This window comes from Gossypium arboreum, chromosome 2, assembly GCF_025698485.1.
Source record: "Gossypium arboreum isolate Shixiya-1 chromosome 2, ASM2569848v2, whole genome shotgun sequence".
NCBI classification, from domain to species: domain Eukaryota; kingdom Viridiplantae; phylum Streptophyta; class Magnoliopsida; order Malvales; family Malvaceae; genus Gossypium; species Gossypium arboreum.
In genome coordinates, this window is record NC_069071.1 from 14229132 (window position 1) to 14245465 (window position 16334).

A 16334-nucleotide genomic window follows, 5' to 3' on the forward strand; every position below is an offset into this window, starting at 1 on the left:
TATCGAAAATCTATCAATTCATTATCATTTTCGCTCTTTCGAGCCATGATCGGTAAGGTCCTCCTGAGCTGATAAACAATAAGCTTTATCAAGCTGAAACAGTAAGCTCTAACTAACTGAGAACAGTAAACTCCAATGAGCTAAAAACTATAAGCTCTAATGAGCTGAAAACAGTAAGCTCTTATGAGTTGATATATCGGTAAGCTCATACAAGCTATGGTGAGTCTGCAACAAAAGTAGGAGCTCGACCAAAAAGGTAACCCTAGTGACATGTCACTCGTATCTAACAAATTCCTACGGTTCAAACGAGGCTCGGTAATTATCCAACTTCATCATTTAAGCATTCAATGATCAATAACTCAATTTCTCAAATCATATATATATATATATTCAATTCAATTAAGTACATACATTTAAATACTCAATTTGCATACTTAATGCATATTATCATACCAAATCCATGTAACATATATAACAATTGTAGCATTTCTCTTTCATTCATGTAAACAATAATTTAATCATATAATCAGTAATTCGAATTTCAAGTGGATTATTCATTCAACTTATACACATACATTTTAAACAATTACATGTATTTAACAATTCGGTTAAAGCTATATGAACTTACCTCGAGTTGCTCAAATAAAACTATTGGCTATTCGTCCACTTTTTGTTTCCTCGATCTAGTTTCGGTAATTGCTTATCTTGTTATAGATATAGTATCAAATTCAGTATTAACTTCCAAATTATTCAATTTAACATATAATACATATTTTGGCAAAATTATGCTTTTTCCCGTAATGTTTTACATTTTTACAATTTAGTCCTTGTCATGTAAAATTGCAAATTCATGCAATTTAAGGACAACACATGTTATCTGAATTATACCCATACTGCTAGTAGCCCATATTTTCAATTTAATCACACATCTAACCATGAATTTTACACTTTTCTCAATTTAGTCCTTAATTGACATTTTTGTCAAAAAATCACTTTATAGAACTTGTTAATCTAGCTTCAAACACTATAACCTATCATAAAACATCTAAAAAACCAAACATTCAAAAATGGCATCATTAAAAATCTATAGAAATTTCAAAAACAAAGGTACGGGCTAGCTAGATTAAGCTGCAACGAGCTTAAAAGCGAATAAATCATTAAAAACCGAGTTAAAATCGTACCTTAATCAAACTAATAGTGTGCCGAACCCAAGAAATCTTCCATGGCTATTTTCTTTGTTAAATTTTGATGGAAGATGATGAAATGAATAAAGAAATTTTATTTTATTTTTACTTAATAAGCTTATAATTAACAAATACCAAAAATACCCTTATTAAACATTAAAATTTTCAAAATTTTCAAAATTTCAAAATTACCTAGCCACTATCATCCATATCATGTTATTGGGCTATTTATTACTTAAGGACCTTTATTTTAATGTTCTATAGCTATTTGACACTTTTTGCTAATAGAACACAAGTTTTACGCTTTATGCGATTTAGTCCTCTTTATCGAATTAACCACTTAAATGGTAAAATTTCTTTACAAAATTTTCACACGAGTATTCTATCATACTGTAAACCTTAATAAAATAATAAAATAATTATTTTGAATTTGGATTTGTGGTCCTAAAACTACTATTCTGATTAACCCTAAAAATGGGCTCTTACAATGATGAACCTTGCTGACAACCTTGCTTAGATAAAAATTAAAGGCAAGGAGATAATGTAACACCCCACAACCACCTCGATCATTGGATCTGAATGTGTGATATTGCATTACATCACTGAAATAAATCAAGCTACTATAACATAAATATAGTCAATTTAATCATCAAAATAATTCATATGTATGAACTTTTACACTCAATGACTTCATTTAATCAATTTATGAGGTTATATAGGTTAATTTCAGAGTTGGGACTCGAATCCAAGATCAAATTTTAGATTTCAAATCTATGTCTCGAGATAAGAATCTTTATGTCTTGAGACAGCTCATAAATTATTTTTGAATTTGTAGCTTTGATGTTAGCATGTCTTAAGACACTATACATTGTGTCTTGAGGCAAGGTCCTTTATGTCTCGAGACTAGGTTTTGAGGCCAACCTCCCCTCTTTTCCTATTTTTTCTTCGATGTTTGAATGTCTCATGAAAAGGGGTTCTTATCTCGAAACTTGGAGTAGGGAAAAATTTCTTTAGCTTTGATGTTCTTCTGTCTTGAGACAAAGGCCACTTGGCTTGAGACCTAGGAACAATTTTCTCGAGACTATACAAATATGTCACGAGACCTCAAGCTCTTGAATGAAAAATATAACACCTATCAAGCTATATATATTGAAAACAAATCATGAAAGCATAAATTGGAATATGCTACTCATCTATGTCCTTCACTTTTCCTTGATGTCGAGATAGCTCGACGTTGCCTTTAGCTACGTATGATAAATTCGATAATAGAAATAATATTAGTTTCACATAAACACATGAAACACAATAATTTAACATAATTTATAATTTATTTATTTTAGTCCCTATGTTCAAAATGTTCATATCTTTCGATATTTAACATCAAATCAAAATATGATTTTATAATTTTTCTCTAGGGACCTCAAACTTTTATTCTATAGTATAATTTCTTAAAAGCTTTTAATCTATTCAATTTAATCCCTAATGTCATAAAATTAATTATAGGGCTTAGTTGAATTTCTAATCAAATCCATCACTTTCACTACCTTCTAATTTAATCCTACCAAAATATAAACATATTATTCAAAATCTCATCACTTACATGTTTAAATTCACCAAACCCTTATAATAATAACTTAACATACATTTGATAATCTTAAAATATAACACTTGGGGCTAGCTTAATCAAGCTTCCATAAAGAAGAATTCATAAGAAAATCTCAAACTAAAGACAACTTACATTAAGAAGAATTTGGATCAAATGAATATGGCAACCTAACCAAATTTTCTTTCTTTCCTTTTTCTAATGGGAGACAACACTTTGGAAATGAAGAGGAAAATTCTTCTCTCGCCCATTGTCTCAACATATTTATATTTTTGATTAATTAATATTAAACTAAATTAATCATGATTAGTTAATTATCATAAAACCATTATACATAATAAATTATAATAAGAAGATTTAATCATAACTTTCCACTAATCATAAAGAAATAAAGGTTAAATAACCATTAAGTCCCTTACTTAATTGCTAACTAAGGCCTCAATCATTTTCTAAATTAAAATTTAATAGTGATTTCACATTTGCAATTTAGTCCCTATACTATAATTAATTGTTTTCTCGATTCAATTACTTGACCGTGCAATAAAAAAATCTCATAATAAATACATAAAACTTCTTATTCTACATTTTGGCTCATTTTAGATTTTGACTTTGGAACCTTATTTTTCAACATTGGCTAAAATTAAGTCGATATAGACAAAGCCTTTTACAATAGGTTGAAAACTTACATTCCACTAAAAGCTTCTTCACATATATCCTGATTCAAGTTGAAAATATGGCATCTTTCAAACCCCGATCCTCATGAAGTCTAGCTTTTACAAAAGGCAATCTTCTGTGAGGTGTCAATTTAATGATCAGAAAGGACACAAAATAAAGAGATTGTGTATATTTTAATGGTGTTATTGAAGATGTAATTAAGCAAGATCAATTTACCTAGTTTGTTGATCAACCCATTCACCAAAAAGTCCAAGAGGAAACAATTACTTTGCTTGGTAGATAGAATCAAATATAAGGGAATAGAATGTTAGAGGAACCATACATGTCATGTAACAACTTGATTTTTAGTGGTATCAGAAAATGCATTTCAGGAACTCTATTTCAGTAAACCAAGTCCGTAAATATTAAATATTATTATTTACGAGGATATTATAAAAATATATTAAAGATTGGTCTAGTAATTTTTTTGAATTAATAGTTAATTAAGGCTTAAGGACTAAATTGTAAAAATTCAATCCCTATAGGTTTTTAATTGGCCAAAGGCTTGGGGACTTATTTAGCAATTAACCAAAGGTTAAAAATGGAAATTTAACCATTTTCATAGGGAGTTAGTAGTGGGTGATGACACTAGCCATCATAAATGTTTAATACATGATTAAATTAATTAAACCATAGTTAAATCAATTAAACAATCTTAATTATAAATTAATCAATGTATAAATATAGAGTTAGTGGTTTGTTGTCATTATTCTCATCAAACTTTCATCTCCCTTAGTAGAAGTTGAAGAAGAAAAACCCCAAGCTATTCTTTTTCATTCAACCACAAAATTGGCATGTGATTTAAGTCATTTTCTTGTAAATTTTATGAATTTGTGGTCATAGGAGCTTGATTTAGCTAGCTGATGTACCAATTTGTAAAATTGTTAAAGTTTTAGAAAGTTGTCATTATTGATTTCTTGAATAATTTGGCTTAAAATTGATAGATTTTAAGCTTATAATATAAAAAAGAATAGTTTGTATAGTTAATTTAACTTGTTGTTAACTTTGTTAACTTTTTACATTAGGGACCAAATTTAATAAATGTAAAACTTATCATGAAATTATGTCAGAAATAGAAAGTTTAAGGTCCCTAGTGAGAATATTTGAAATCAGATTTTAATTCGAGGCTAGGAATTTAAAGTTATAACTATCTCGAGTTCAAAGACTAAATTGAATAAAATATAAAATTTTAGGGTTATTGAAAAATCAAATTATATAGGTTCTGTAACACCCCTTACCCGTTACCGTCGCCGGAACAGGATACAAGGTATTACCAGAACATAACACATACCATTAAACATAACCGAGATAGAAATATGTCATCCAATTTGATAGTGCATCGTATAACATATGTCTTGAACAATATTAGCCAACTTTAATGGCTTGTACAAAGTAGCTGGTCGAGTACTGTAACTAATATTTTAAACCTAGACAAATATGACACGTAACAAAATAATTAAGCCTACTATACATGCCATAATTCAAAACATTTAGTTCAAATACCCTAAAGTATGATAGTGCGGGTAGATCTTCACGATCCTTAACTCCTGAGCAAGCTGGAGGACACTATAAGACAAAAGAGAGAAAACAAAGTAAGCTTATAGCTTAGTAAGTAAGTATGTAAATACTAATTAAAGAATCTAACATGTTTACACAACAATTCAAGTATATCTACTTTAACTTAACTATTCATTCCACTTTGATTAAGCTGTCTCTGCTGCGTCATATTCACTAAATAAATCATAACTCGAGTTACAAAACTCGAAATTCAAATCCGTAAAATTTCCCTGAATCTGGACTCATAAAGATTCTTTCTAATTTTTTTCTATAATTTTTGGTTCAGCCGATTAGTACAGTTTATTAGTTAAAGTTTCCCCTATTACACAGCTCGACTGATCTGACCTCTGTTCACTACGAATTGAATTTCTCTCAGTACACAATTCAAACAACCCTGAAGTCTGTTTCATTTAAAACTAGTCTCAATAAGAAATTTAGGCATGTAAACTATATTTCTTAATTTTCTTTGTACAATTTTTAATGATTTTTCAAAGTTGGAACAGGGGATCACATATTCATCCTGAGCAAGTCACTTACAATTGTAAATATCTCAAAATATAGAATTCCTTTGCTTGCTCTGTTTCTTTTATATGAAAGTAGACTCATTAAACTTTAATTTCACATCTCATTCAACCTATAATTATATTCCTCCTATTTTTGGTGATTTTTCAAAATCACGTCACTGCTACCATCTAAAAACAGTTTTAATGTTAATTTCACTCTTTCACACATTCTTTATGCTAACCTAATTTTATCTTATAAATGTATATACCACAAATCATTTTCACCACATTTCATTCACCATAAGTGTAGGTCCAAACCACAATATCACCACAAAACCATCCCGTTGAACAATTCGGATCAATCCTCGATATTTAATGGTTTCAGCACACAGCCCCACCATCATACTTCATTTAGTTCGGCTCTCTTGTACACATGGTGAACACTTAGTACCACTCATGCGACCTAGCCGATTTGTCTCGTAGCTCTCTTGTCTACATGGTGTCCTTCACTTGGAATCACGCATGCGACCTAGCTACATTTATCTTTCACGTAGCTCTCTTGTCTACATGGGATACATCCCGTATCACACATGTGACCTAGCTACTACATGGTGTCTCGTAGCTTTCTTGTACACATGATGTGCATTCAGCATCATACATGTGACCTAGCTACGCCCTCTATTTCATTCGATCTCTCCAATGTTCAACCGGATCTCTCTATATTTATTTCCATTCTTCCAATAGTCGATTTATATTTTAACATCAGCTAGTATATTTATATAATAGGCTGAAATATAAGAATGTACATGAAATTATTGTAATATTTACATACAAACTTACCTTGGTGCAAAATGTGGAAATTTTGCAATTTAGTCCAAAACTTTTTCCTTCCCTGCTCGAGGTCAATTCCGCCTTTCTTGATCTATAATAACACATTTAGCTCATTTAATACTCATACTATTTATTTCAATCCAAAAATCACATCATGGAAAAATTACATTTTGCCCCTAACTTTACAAAATTACAATTTTGCCCCTAGGCTCGGAATTTAATTTCAGCCCTTATTCTTATGTTTTATGATATGCTGAACATTTTTCTCTTCTACAACAACATCAAATTCTCACTCTATCATATAGTTATGAACAATAGGTATTTTTACCGATTATGCCATTTTACTCGTTTTCACTTAAAACCGAGTAGCACAAGTTGTCTAACATAATTTAAAACCTCATAATCTATCATAAAACATCAAAATACACAAATTTCACCTATGGGTATTTTTCCAAATATGAACCCTAGGTTAAATTATTACTAGCATAAATTTAATCGAGCTTCCGGGATTCCAAAAACGTAAAGAACATTAAAAACGGGGTTTGGAATCACTTACTATGGAGCTTGAAAGTTGAAGAAACCCTAGCTATGGAGAGAGGGAGAATTTGGCAGCAACTAAGGAGGATGATGATCAATTTTGTGTTATTTTTCCCATTTTATTTCATTTAATATCCAAATGACCAAAATGCCCTCCTTACTAAACTTTCAAAATTCCTTCCATGTCCTAATTTTGTCCATGAACTTAAAATTGGTCAAATTGCTATTTAAGACCTCCTAATTAATATTCCAAAACAATTTCATACTAAAAACTTCCGGGATGCTAATTTTGCAACTTATTCGATTTAGTCCCTACTTTCAATTTAAGCACTTTAGGCATAGAATTTCATCACGAAATTTTCACACAATCATGCAATCATATCATAAACCCAAAAATAATTATAAAACAATTATTTCTATCTCGGATTTGAGGTCACGAAACCACTATTCCGATTAGGCCCTAATTCGGGTTGTCACAGGTTCATATATAGCATAGTCGACCACGTGCGCACTTGCGTATAAAACAAACGATTATATAAATCAAATTTAAAGTGAGGTTTTACTGCAAGCATATAGGTCAATTGTAATATTTATAGTGTTACAATGAAACAATAGAGAATTCCAAGGATCGAACCCAAATGAGTCAGTGATTTAATGATATCTATTAAAAAACACATGCAAGAAAGGACACTAGCTAGCCACCCACTAATTGCTATAGTACGACAAAGCATAAATAAAAATTTTTAACAGTAATTTCTAAATTAACTATCTTAAGGATAAATTGTAAAGATTGTAAAAGTACTAAAACTTCACATATAACTAACAATCGAGTGTTGGTTAACTTTGATGTGGTTCACTAATTTTTGAACTAAGGTCCTAAACTGCTTGAGCTCCCAAAATGACCCCATTTTACCTCTAGGTCTTAATTTTACTAAGTTAGACAAATTAATCCAGATTAGCTCTCGATCTCACCAGTTAACCTGAGACTAATGAATTAATGCACAACAAGATCTCCTATTGGTCTCACTTGCCTAGATGTTCCCTTAGGATCGTCAATCCTCAATTTTTAGGATCATTCAGTTTACCTAATTTATTACAATTTAGTCCCTTAGCTAAAAATCAACTTACCCACATCTCTATTAACTAACCCCTTTTGGAGTTTAGCTATCCATGTTAAAAATTGAGTAAACAAACATAAAAATAAAAACTTTAACAGCCATGATCATAAACCCTAAGGAAAATATAAAAGTTGGGATTTTTACTCTTTAAAACTTGCAAGAAAGATAAATGGAAGCATCTAACAGTGAAATCTAAAGCTAGGAACATAAAAGAAATAATCTTTAACTAATTAAAAACAAAAGAAATTGAAATACATCAAACTTAAAGCTGAAAATGTTATTACAAGAAATGGAAAAGGATTAACGATGTAAATAAACCTAGTTACAGTAATAACTAACCTAACTAACTACCATTAACACTAAGAAAAACAAGAAAATGTGCAGGAAAAGTAAACCCTAAGCTATAGAAAAGAAAACTACTTTAAACTGAAGCTAAAAGATGAAAGAAAACCTAAACTAAAGAGCTTTCTAAACCTAAATTACAGCCTCTTCTTCAGCCAAGTTTTGGCTTTTTAAAGCTGATTTCTAACCCAAAAATGTTGGTCAAAAGTGCCCTTGAACACTGGCTTTTGATTAGTGCTTCGAGTGGGAAAACTTTGCTCTTGATGTCACTTTTTTGTCCCCACACAACAAAGGTATCGCGATACTCTAGTCAGAATACATAGGGGGAGTTGTCACGAGGTAAACACTGCAATACCCAATGGGATATCGCGATACCCTTGTAGCTTGGTCCCAAATATTCTCCATTTTAAGTATGTCAATGGTATTGCAGTACCCTAGCTCTGATATCACGATACCAGTCCTAGTGGCTTGAATTCTACTCCATTTGGGCATGTCCCTACAACACTCAAACACACGTTAAGGTCCCCAATGGCGCTGTTTGTAACACTCCAATTTTCAGAAATTCTATGAATGTTGGCATAGGTTTAATTATGTTAGTGGGCCTCTAGAAGGCCCAAGCTTAAGATAGAACCCGGCAATTTTAGTTAATTTTTTTGTTCCATAAGAAAAAGGGGTTAAAATTATGAAATAGAACCTATGTGAAAATGTTTGAAAATGCTATAGGCTAAATTGAAGTGGCCAAATAAATAGGAGTGCAAAATAAGAGGATTTGCATGAAAAACCTCCCATTTTACATGAAGTGGCCAGTCATCATGTTGTTGTAGACAATATGAGCACTTGATGTCCATAATTTATGGTACAAATTGATACAAATTGATAATAGGTTAGGTAAATGTTCCATGATAATGGATTAGGTAAATATTCCATGATAATGGGTTAGGTAAATGTTCCATGATAATGGTTTAGGTAAATGTTCCATGATGGGAATTTCATGTCTTTTGTATTAAAGAATTAAATAGATGAAATATGAAATTTTATTAAAAGAAAAAGGGGTGAAAAGAACAAAGTTTTGTCCATCCTTGTTCATCATAGCCGAAAGTTAGAGAAGAGAAAGGAGAGGAGAAAGCTCTTGAATGTTCGGTCACTTGGGAAGAAAATTGAAGGTAAGTTCATGGTAGTTTGCTTCTATCTTGATGTTCATGAGTTCTTCTTGATTCTACCTTAACTCTTGAAGCATATTTTGGTTTTAGTTGTGTTGTGAGCATTTAGTCATGAATTAAAATGAAGGAAATGGTTGTTGTTTCATGTTCTTTTGATGAAAAATGGAAGATAGGTGAAGTTGAGCCAAACAAATGAACATGCATGTGCCTTAGATGCTAAGGGGAAAAAAAATCGGCTAACATGTTGTGCTTTAAAATGATGAAATGGAGATTATACTTAAGTAAAATCATAGATATGTGATGATTGATTGGTGATATACATGTTTAAATAACAAGCATGCAAGTTAGGTGTGAAAAAGTGATTTGGTAATAAATCTGCTTGGGACAGCAGCAGTAACGTGACTTTGGAAAATCACCATAAATTATAGGAGATAAGTTAGAAGCTTCATAAATTATGTAATTAAATCTTAATGAGTCTAGTTTCAAACGGAATAAACGAGAACATATTTTGAATTCTGTACAATGAGAAATTTGATTCGTAATGAAGAGTGGTCAGATTAGTCAAACAGTGAAACGTGGGAAACTTTAAGAAAAATCTGGTATTGATTGGCCATACCAAAAATTCTGAAAGTTTTATGGATAGAAGATATATGAGTCTATTTTCAGGAAAAATTAACGGCACTTGATTTGGAGTTTCATAGCTCCAGTTATAAATAATTTAGTGACGTTGCTCAGGAAGACAGTTTGCAGTGAAATTATGATTATGTGGTAAACATTGACAAAAATTTGTTAATGAGTTGCTTATTGTTTTCTTATAAGCTTACTATGATCTGTAGGTGTGGTTGGTCGAATATTGTAAGGGGTTAATATGTAGTTTGTATTTGAATAGTTAGATTAACGTGTTAGTAATCCAATTGTAGGCGGTTCGTGTGTGGATCTCGTCAACATATCGTCGCAAACAGGTGTGTAACTAACACCCTCTTTCTTAGGCTAGATCGGCAAAAGCCGAAATACCGAAAATCGGTATTTTATAGATTTGCGAGTGTGCAAATGCCTGTGAGGTAAATCGATTAATGTTTTTGGTAAGCTGCAATGTTTGGACTGCAAAGTGCATGATTTCTGTGCCCTCGATATATTTGGGCTTAATGGGCCAAAATTGGAATGATGGGCCAACTGCCCAATTCAGTAAGAACCCTCGGTAGTGATTCATTAGTACGTGAAAGGTAGGAATATGCATGAAAAACCCTAAAATAGATAAATTATTGAAATACCTTTAAAAGTGGAAAATTTACAGTTTTACCCTTGGGAGATAAATTACCGAAATACCCCTAGGGTTAAATTGACCTAAATGCATGTTTGACGTTGTTATTTACTGCATGCCATGTTGTTATTATTTGATGCATGGGATTGGGATATTGACGGAGGAAGTACTGAAAGTGGCTTGTCCACGTACTGGAGGCTTTGCCTCAATTTATCGTTAATCGAGCAAAGAGGTCAGAATCTGTGAGTGTTAATGGGTGGGTTGAGCTATTCCCCACATGGAGTGTAGGGTGGTACGGGTGGAGTGTAGTGGTTGGTGGGTTAAGTAGTCTCCCAAATGGGCTTGCATATGTTTACCGATGATGCATGTATTTTGAAATGGGCCTATGGGCCATCTCATTATCTGAATAAGGGCTAAGGCCCGTTTATTGTAATCTGAAAGGGCTCGCCCAGAGACCACTGTTACTTGAATGGGCTTAGGCCCAATGGGCTTGAGTGACTTGGGCTTTGAATGGGTTTTCCTTACACAATGAGTTTCCCCAAACTTACCCTTCTTTAACCTTGCGGTGAGTCTTGATGTGGGTGACTTGGAGCCGGAGGGATTCAGAGTGGCCATTGTGAACACTTTTGGGTTTGAAAAAGAGACTGGTTTTCTTAAGTTATTTTAATTACTATTTAAGTTTTGGGTTGTAATAAGGCCATTTTAACTTTATTTTCTTCTTTGATTTTCTAAGATTATATTATTTTAAACAACTTTAAATTGATGGATAATAATAATTCAAATGGGCTAGACTTAGGCACGATTTCAAAACGATATTTTTTTAAATAACACGATGACACGAATATTCAATTTACCAAAGATAACCACTCAAAGAAATTTCAACTTGTTATAACCAAGTGTGGCAATGGATGTGGACATATCTAGGATTGGATCCAATCGGAGAGCTTGGTACTTAAGCAGCCTTCATGGCTCACCTCCTCTGTTATGGATACCTACGGTGCCCGACTTCCATTCACTTGGTTAGTTTGACAAAATTCATTTGTTTTTTAAAACACTAAAAAGGAACACGGTTTTTGACTTCAAAGTGGCATGTCGGATTCGGCCTTAACGTCTGGGCCGGGTTTGAGGTGCTACATTTAGTGGTATCAGAGCCTAGGTTGTAACAACTCGGTTGTGGATCGGGTCCAAAAAGGGTTTTCAAAACTTTATGCCAAAAAAAAAATAGAGGGTATTTTTGGAAAAACTTGACTTTTGAAAATAAAATTTTCAGTTTAAAGGAGATAATCTCCGAACTTATTTTTTAACACAAATGTTTGGAAAATGGATTTCAAAAAGTCTAAATCTTTTGAGTTTATCTGAAACCGATGAGGTGGCACACCTAATCCCGGCACCAAGGTCGTAAGTACTATTCATTTTATATATTGAATCGCATCAGTAGTTAGTACTAAACCTTAGAGATAGTACTATAGATAATATAGCGTAAAGGCTACTGGCCCGAGACCGTAGGGTAAACTAAGCCCTAGGAAACTGAGACAATAGCTAAATTATGGTTATGCGAGAACAACCCTGAAACCTTATCTGTTCATAAGATATTCTGTAATAAACAGTAGAAACAGTAAACTAACTGCATAAAATTCGTAATCAGATAAATCGATATGAGTACGAGAGCTACTTGGGGAAGAGGTCGTGGTCGAGGCCGTGGTCGAGGCCGAGGTAGTACTCAAGCCGGATCTTCGTCTTCTGAACACATACCCGCTGGAGTAGCATGACCACCACCGGTGGATGAGAATGGGCCGTATGATCGAGCCGCGGGGGATGACGCTCTGTCCCAGGCCATGTTAAGAGTTTTAGAAAGGGTGGCTGGAGCTAATATCGTGCCCATGAATAGGGAGTCCATTTCTGAGCGACTCAAGACAACGGAGCGGAAGTTTTAGGGTGTATCTGGAGTAGCCCCAAATGTGGTGAATCTTGGTGGAAGCCACGGAGCGGATTATGGATGAGTTGGACCGCCAAGAGAGCAAAAGTTAAAAGGAGCAGATCCTTACTACGGATGAGGCGTATCGGTGGTGGATCCTTTGTGAGAGAGGGTACCCAGTGAGAGGGTAACACGGGAGTTGTTTAAGCGATCCTTCAAGGCGAAGTATGTCGAGCTAGCTATGTGGATGCGTGAAGGAAGGAATTCTGAACTCGACCTGTGGTGGTAAGACCATTGTGAATATGAGGCGAGTTTCGCGATTGAGCTGGTATGCTAATGGTATTGTCTCTACCGAATCTGGCGCAGTGTTCGCTTTGAGGATGGCCTCGGGGATGAGCTAAGGGTGCTCATAGCTCCGCAAAGAGAACGCGATTTTGCTTTGACCGATAGAAAAGGCTAAGATAGTCAAGAGGTGAAGCAAGTGAACGAGGAACCGTGATGTGGATCGAAATCGATTCAGGAGAGATCTTTGGACCAACTGGTGCCGCAAACACGAATGTTAAGAGAGCTAGGATGGAAGAACCATTCGAGCGATTCCGGTGAATCTTGTTAGACCACAAGCTTGTGGAGATTGTGGTAGAATGCATCTGGGGAATGTTGGAAACGTTCGGGCTTGTCTTCGTTGTGGATCAAAGGAACATAAGATCGTGGATTGTCCTAAGAGGCCACCAGCTCAAGTGGTTGAACAAAGGGTCAGGCAACCCGTGCAAACAACCCGAGGTGGACCGTCGCCGTTGAGAGGTCATGGCCGAGGTCGCGTGGCAATGGCCATGGACGTGGGGCACCGGAAAGGGTACTATTAACACCGAGGCTCGTCGGCCAGCTTTGGTATATCTTTGCTCGTCGCGAGGAGGGTGACGACCGACATCATAATCGGTACATTTTTATTTCTAGCATGCCGATATCGCCATGGTGGATGTTGGATCTACTCATTCCTATGTTGCATGTGCCATATCCGGTCGTTGGGTGTGCACTCGAGGAGATTGTGAGTGGGGTATCTGTACTAAGTCCTTTGGGTCACTTTCGGTTAGGGTAGACAAACCGTATAGGGATGTACCCTTAGAAACTCAAGGTAAGATTTTCCTCGGAGATCGATGGAGTTACCATTCGAGAGTTTGATCTCATTTTGGGAATGGACTGGCTTGTTAAGCATAAAGCGACTCGGATTGTGCTGCTAAACGAATGGTGTTAAGGACCACAAAGGATGAGGAGGTTATGGTGATAGGTGAGCGAAGGATTATTTGTCCAATGTGGTGTCGGCATTAAGAGCCGAAAAGTGGATTCAAAAGGTTGTGAGGTCTATTTGGCATTTGTAAGTCGATCGTAAGAGGAGGGACCGACAAGAGATAAGGTTAGGACCGTAAAGGAGTTCCAAGATGTTTTTCGAGAAGCTTCGTGATTGCCTCCGAACCGAGAAGTTGAGTTTGGAATAGATTTGTTGCTCGAATAGTACCTATGTCCATCGCACCGTATAGGATGGTACCGAAGGAGTTAGTGGAGTTAAAGGCTCAAATTCAAGAGTTGTTGGATAGGGGCTTCATTAGGCCAAGCGTGTCTCCATGGGGAGCACCGGTGCTATTTGTGAAGAAAAAGGATGGGACAATGCGCATGTGCATCGATTACCGCCAGTTGAACAAACTGACGATAAAGAACAAATACCCTCATAGTAAGCTTAGAGGAGTTTCTGGTTATGCCGTTTGGGTTGACGAACGCACCTGCCGCTTTCATGGATCTAATGAATCGAGTGTTCCAACCTTACTTGGACCGATTCGTGGTAGTTTTCATCAATGATATTCTGGTATACTCGAAAACCAAGGAGAAACATTAGGAGCAAGTGCTGAGAGAGAAGGAACTGTATGCAAAGTTTAGTAAGTGTGAATTTTGGTTGCAAGAAGTGGCTTTTCTAGGTCATGTGGTTTCTGCTGAAGGAATTAGAGTGGATCCTCGAAAAATTGAGGCGCTTCGGGATGGAAGCCACCAAAATCGATGTCGAAAATTCGAGTTTTCGGGTTTGGCGTGCTATTACCGAAGGTTCGTAGAAGGATTTTCTCGATTGTTTGCACCATTGATGGCTATTAAGGAAAGGGGTAGCATTTGTTTGGACTGAGAGTCAGCAAAAAGCTTTTGACCATTTGAAAAAGATATTGACTAAAGCACCAGTGTTGATTCAACCGGAGTCTAGGAAGGACTTCACTGTGTACAGTGATGCGTCACATGTGGGGTTAGGATGTGTACTGATGCAAGAGGGTAAGGTGGTCGCTTATGCTTCCCGACAGCTTAAGTCTCATGAATCGAACTACCCTACGCACGACTTAGAGCTAGCAGCAGTGATCTTCGCGTTGAAAATCTAGAGACATTACTTATATGGAGAAAAGTGTATCATATACATGGACCATAAGAGCCTAAAGTATCTGTCAGCTCAGAAGGAGTTAAACCTTAGGCAACGAAGATGGGTAGAGTTGCTTAAGGATTACGACTGTTCGATTGAGTACCACCCAGGTAAGGCTAACGTGGTAGCTGATGCGTTGAGTCGAAGGGTTGTTTCTGATTTGAGAGCCTTGTTTACACGTTTGAGTTTGTTTGATGATGGAAGTCTGTTAGCGGAATTGCAAGTGAGGCCTATTTGGACTGAACAGATTAAAGAAAAACAGTTGAAGGATAACTCGTTGGTTCTTTGGTTTCAGCAAGTTGAGAAGGGTGAGAATGAGGATTTTGGACTGAATACTGAAGGAGTTTTATGCTTCCGAGGAAGAATTTGTGTTCAAGGACTCGACTTGAGACACCAATATTGAAGGAAGCTCATGGGGACTTTGTGCCATGCATCCCGGAGGGAATAAGTTGTATCACGACTTGCGAGAACTGTCTTGGTGGCACTGGCTTAAACGAGAAGTAACGAGTTCGTGGGGAAATGTCGACATGCCGCAAGTGAAAGTGAACATCAATTTCCTTCGGATTATCGCAACCGGTGAAAATTCCATTGTGGAAGTGGGAGAGAGTCACTATGGACTTTGTGAGTGGGCTACCTTTGACACCCACCAAGAAAGATTCGTGTGGTTAGTTGTGGATAGGTTAACAAAATCGCCCATTTCATACCGGTTCAGATCGATTACTCCCCGCAAAAGTTGGCTAGGTTGTATGTGGCAGAGATAGTACGACTACATGGAGTGTCAGTGTCGATTATTTCCGACTGAGACCCTAGGTTTACATCTCGGTTCTGGAAGAAGTTGCAGGAGGCATTGGGTACACGTTTGGATTTCAAGATCGCCTTTCACCCACGCATGATAGAGCAATGGAGAGGGTTATTCAGATTTTGGAGGATATGTTAAGGGGTTGTATCATCGATTTTCGTGGGAGTTGGGAGGACTACTTGCCATTGGCGGAGTTTGCATACAATAACAGCTACCAAGCAAGTATTCAGATGGCTCCATATGAGGCACTTTATGGGCAGAGATGTCGTACGCCTACGTGTTGGACAGAGTTGGGTGAACGACAAGTGCTTGGACCGGAGTTGGTGGTAGATACTGAAAGTAAGGTTAAGTTGATAAGAGA